The sequence below is a fragment of the Sorex fumeus genome, unplaced genomic scaffold (genome assembly GCF_029834395.1).
Source record: "Sorex fumeus unplaced genomic scaffold, SorFum_2.1 ptg000030l, whole genome shotgun sequence".
NCBI lineage: Eukaryota > Metazoa > Chordata > Mammalia > Eulipotyphla > Soricidae > Sorex > Sorex fumeus.
Genome location: NW_026606087.1, coordinates 3,892,680 through 3,898,006, shown reverse-complemented (window position 1 = coordinate 3,898,006; position 5,327 = coordinate 3,892,680). Strand labels below are relative to the sequence as shown.

Here is a 5,327-nt window from a genome sequence, read left to right as displayed (position 1 = left end):
GTGCCCCTGGACTTTTGGCATCTGCAGTACTCCAGTAGGGCTCTGCCTGGTCTCTGAAGCAGAGTTCTGAGGTCTCTGCCAGGGATTGTGTGTCTTTCCTAGGCTGTTTGATGAAGGGGAGAGGCTGTGGGTGGAACACAATGGTGGAGGAACTAGGACCATAGCAGGAAGAATCATCTCTTTACTGTTTTAGTATCTCACTGACTTGGAAGGGCACTAATTAGGTATCACCTCCAAAGTTTTCTAACTCACAGGATAGGGGAGTGTTGTTCTTCAAATAAAGTCATATAAGATAACGAATCAATCCCAATACCCATTTCTTGCAGAGAAACTGAGATGGAGACTTGAAACGTTCCTCTATTGAATCTTCCAGGCAGCCACTGCTAATGGATTTGGCTGGCTTCTGAGATGAGTCTCTGCCATCCTGAGTCTAGGCCTGCTCACATATTCACAGAGGAGAGTGAAAGATCCATTCACCCAGGATTTTCCATTAATTCCCCTTTCCCCTTCCTTCCAAGGTCCTGAATGCAATATACAAATAACCCTCAGGGGCTTCTTCACTCACTCCAAGAACATCAACTTCTGTGCTCAGTGTCTTTCTAAGGCCCTGGAGAGGTAGGGGGGCTAACTTTTGGAGACAGGCTTTACTGTGAGGCTCTCAACCTTCCAGAATCAGGGCAGTTCATCAGCATCAAATGCAGAGTGCTATTCTATTTTCTAACCTTGCATAAAACAAAGCTCAGTGGACATTTGACAGCCATCACCAGAACAGTTCTTCATTAAATGCAAGTTTGCAATTTAGCCTGAATGTTGCCTGCTAGTTTGTCTTCCTTTGAAGGGAGCACAGGCCCAGAGCTGGAGCTTTTTCTAGGGGCCAGGAGCTAAGCAGCCTGCTGACTAACAGCTCCTAAGGGCCATGTGGGGTTCCCTTTGCTGCCTCTTCCTGGGCATCAGCCTTCGGATCTAGGATTCAGTTACAAATCAGAGCAAAGGTGGACTGTTGTCACCCATGAACAGAGGCTGATGTGTGAGGAATTTTTAAGTGAAGTTAATTCAGTCCCAATTAAATCCCATTTTACAAATTCCATCCAACTCCTTGACAGGAGGAAGCTCATTAAATTATCCCCCCTCTAAGCCTGCCTAGGTGGCATTGCAGGGCTACGCTGGGCAGGCCCTCACAGGCTCTCGAGGAAGCTGTCGGAGCCGAGTTCTGTGGTTTCTTAGAAAAAGCAAAAGGATTTATGTGCTATAACTAAGTACCAGAAAGACAAGGTTATTTCTAAGCAGGTATCAGAAAATAAAACGACGGGCATGAAATGGGAAAAAATAATCTTTGAAGGGACGTATTCAAGCAACCCAGGGACTCACAAATCAAGGAAGAAAAGGCTTTTTCTTTGTCTTTGCTTCTTTAAAGAAGGCCAATTCTCTCCCATCAGGGATACGTAGTGAGCATTTCGGCTTCCTAATGGCTTGTGATTAAAGCGATTTTTAAGTTATAAAGCCTCCTGGGCTGTCTTTTTGAGATTGAATGGGTCAGTAGGGGATTAGCTCATTATTCATTCAACACATGCCCAGAAACTGGAAATCATTAGGAGACCTTAATATTCTACTGCCCTGTCCTCCTGTTGCCCTCTGACCCTCTTAAGTATCTAGGAAGGTCAATAGAGGAGACCTCAAATCAAGTCCTCACTATTCCCAATTCGGGGCACCTATGGCAACTCTGCTTTTCTGTCTGGAAACCTGGCTGTACTTGTGACACCCTGTACCTTAGAATACCCTGGGCAGTTTTGAATCCAAACAATCCAAATGGGTTTACCCCATCTGTCCCCCAGCCCCTGGGCTTAGTCTGTGATTCACCACCAGGGGTCACCACCTGTACCCTCTGTTTCCTCTCTCTCTATTCCTTTCTTCTTTTCTTCCAGTTTGTGTTTAAAAATTTAATTAACAGGGAAATATATGAGCATCAGGGGCCTTCCCTACTCCAGAAACAACCTTGCTTTGATTAGATATTCAGTGCCTATACATTTACTATTGACAGAAGGACAATTTCATTATGAAGAAGGAAATAGAAAAAAAAATACGGGTACTTTCTGCAACATTATCCTTGAGACCTTGTGAGCCTCACGTAGAAGGCTGGGCAAGTTAAGAGAAAAGAAGTGTGGCAGCCTTTCAGCCTTATGTAGATTTAAAAGACAAGGGCATGAGGAGCACATCTATTAGAAGAAAACTGACCACCAGTCTCCCTACCTTTGTTTTTTATGCTCAAACATAAAAATCCAGGGTTCCATCAGCTAGCAGACCCCCAGAGTACCTTCCAGCCCAGGCACTTCGTCGTGGAGAATTTAAACATGACTGAGCCAGCAAAACTGAGTCTGAGGGCAAAGTCAAGGATGCGGAAGCTAGAAGCTCCCCTGCCGTGGGGAGGCTGAGACCAAGGCATGACAAGTGGCCACTGGCAGAAATAATTCTGCAGCGAATTTAGCCAGCCAAGCTCTAATTCCTGTAGGGCTCAGTGCACAAAGGCAGCAGGTCTCTTTGCGAGTGTTTGCAGCTTGTGTATGCACTGATTGTACTAAGGGACTTCAGAGACAGTCTTTTCAGTGGACATTCATCTCTGCCCTCATATGCTGTCTTAGTCACTAGAGGGGGATGTGGGGTACCTTTGGTGTTCAGGGTAGTGATCAGGGCTCACAATGACTCTTGATTATCCTTATCAACTACAGAACAAGAAACATATGATTGAACATCTTTGCAAGGCCAAGTTTAAGTTCCCTGGCTACCACAAAACCATATCTCCAGGAAGTGGGACTTTAACCAGCACAAGACAGATAAATTTGAAGACATGGTGACTGAAAAGCAGTTTGTCTAATATGAATGTAGGGTCAAATATATCTTTAATTACGATCCCCTGAGTGTATAGCTGATCTTCTGTCCCTCCCTCCCTCCCTCCCTCCCTTCTTTCCTTCCTTCCTTCCTCCTTTCCCTGATCTCATCTCCTCAGTGTTTATTGAGCAGCTGTGCTGTTTCAAGCCTTAGACTTAGTTCTTATTTTCATCCTTCAGCTGCTTAGAATCTAAGAAGCTATGCAGACACATATGTTTATAACCCTAACACAAATTTTAAGTGTGACAGGGATGTGGATCAGGTGCTATGAAAACAGAGGGTCATTTGTGCAGAGCCTGAGGAGATATTCAGTTTACTAGAAAGAAGGACACACGAATGTGAGGAATGGAAGGGAAAGGATGGATGGAAGTAAATCAATAGGGATGATGCTCTGAACTTAACTTTGTGGAAGTTTAAAATGAAGTTAGAGACATATAGAAGTGTTCTTATAGGATATTGACTTAAATTCCTTTGAGAACATGCCCATTTATATTTTGATGTCTTCCACAGTCTTTGTAACTAAAATTTACAAAGTGAAAATCCCAAAGACTCTCATTTGCTCTTTCTCCTATTCTTTTGCCTTGAAAGATTTCCCTGAAGTTCAGGTCCCTAATTGGTAACTAGTTTAAGTACAAGACATAAACTTTTTCTCATATTTTGTAACATTTCAAGAACTTGTTTGTCATTGTTGAGCATGTGTCATTGCAATTTTAGTGTTCATACTGCCAGAGAATGCAGTTTTCCTCATATTTTAATGGCCAACATACTTGTCCACTTATTTTATATACAGAAGTTTTAGTGAAACTGGAAAGCAAGAAATATTAATAAGGCATCATTTCTATATGTTTGGGAACCACACCAGGTGTATTTAGGGTTCACTTCTGGTTCTTTGCCCAGGGTTTACTCCTGGTGGTGCTCAGGGGATCATATAGAGTTCTAGGGAACAAACCCTGTTTGGCTGCCTGCACAGTTAGCATCTAACCCACTGCCCTATTTCTCAAACTCAACAAAGCACCATTTCTACATGTTGCTTATATAGTATCAGATTTTTGTTTGTTTAGGGGCCACACCTGGAAGTGCTCAGGGGTTATTCCTGGCTCTGTGCTCAGGGATCACCCCTGGTGGGGCTCAGGGGACCATATGGAGTGCTTGCAGAGGATTGAATCCAGGCTGGCCACGTGCGTGGGAAATGCCCTACCCACCGTACTGTAACTCCAGCTCCCATGGTGTCCACTCCTAAAAGAAAACCAACTTTTATGCAGCCTAAGTATCTTCACTATTCACCACAGTAATGAGGCATTCTGAACTTTGCATCCAAATCTAGGTCTTTCTTTTACTGTTATGAATTGATATAACTATTCAACTGGCATGTCTTAGACAGACTCAATGGAATGTGGGTTTGCATTTCTACAGTTTCCTGGCTTGTTTCTCCTACATGGCAAGAATGAAAAATTAAACTATCATGTCAGTTGGGATGCCTCAGAAAATAGGAGGAAACCTCTGACTTTCCAAGCTCTCAAATTCCCTGCATGAAAGAAGGTGATTATCTCCTTGCCTCCTTAAGCAGAATAAAGCATCTCCTTGCAGGATGTGTTTCAAATATTCTAAATGTGACTCAAACCAATGTAAAAATAGTACTTTTCAGGAACAAGTTAAACTCCTAAATGGGCATCTTTTAAAAAAGCTTCCTATACAAATTTAGACTTTTCTGAGTTTAAGCTTTTAACCAAAAAACATTCTATACAAAATTGTAAATAAAATAATTTAAAACCATAAGATGTAAATATTTACTAAGTGCTTCTTTACATAGGCATTGTACTAGATATCCAAGATATAGAAGGAAACTGTTTTTTGGGAGCTGGAGAGATAGTACTGCAGGTAAGATGCTTACTCTGCATATAACCTGTATGTAGAGTAACATTGGTTTGTCCTTTCAGCCTTGCCACAGGGAGCTTAGGTTTATGGGGTTACTCCAATCACAGTGCTCCCATTCCTCTATGTTTATTTGTAACCTCTTTCTTTGTGCTCTGCTTCCCCAAATGGTTTATTACCTTTATCTCCTAATCAGACTCTGTTAACTTGTAAATATTTCTTTTCTCTTCTCAAGTCCTTTGCATAGTTGATTCAGAGCAATGTGCTTTTTGTATAGACACAAGAAGACAGTGCTATGCTTTTTTAATTTGGGAGTTAAATGACTCTGAATGATATTTACTCCTGGGCATCTGTTCTCTCAACTTAAGCCTCAGTTGCCCTTACATCCTAGCACCCCAAAAGCAGGGTCCTAATAAGGAGTTGGATGGACCCAGAGCAAGCTGTGAGCTACCCTGGCATTGAAATGGGCCAGGCCAAAGTGCCATAATACTTAACTATAAGTCAAGAGCATGGTCATGGACAAATTCTGTCATAACCCAAAAAATACAACTAGATAAGACACTGCTAGGGTT

The 5,327-nt window shown here is 42.3% G+C and overlaps 1 pseudogene; it reads left to right on the top strand.

Annotated features, from left to right (window-relative positions):
* Nucleotides 1-2,467: 2,467 nt before the first annotated feature.
* LOC130025631 (uncharacterized) lies at nt 2,468-2,594 on the top strand (annotated as a pseudogene).
* The last annotated feature ends 2,733 nt before the right edge of the window (nt 2,595-5,327 follow it).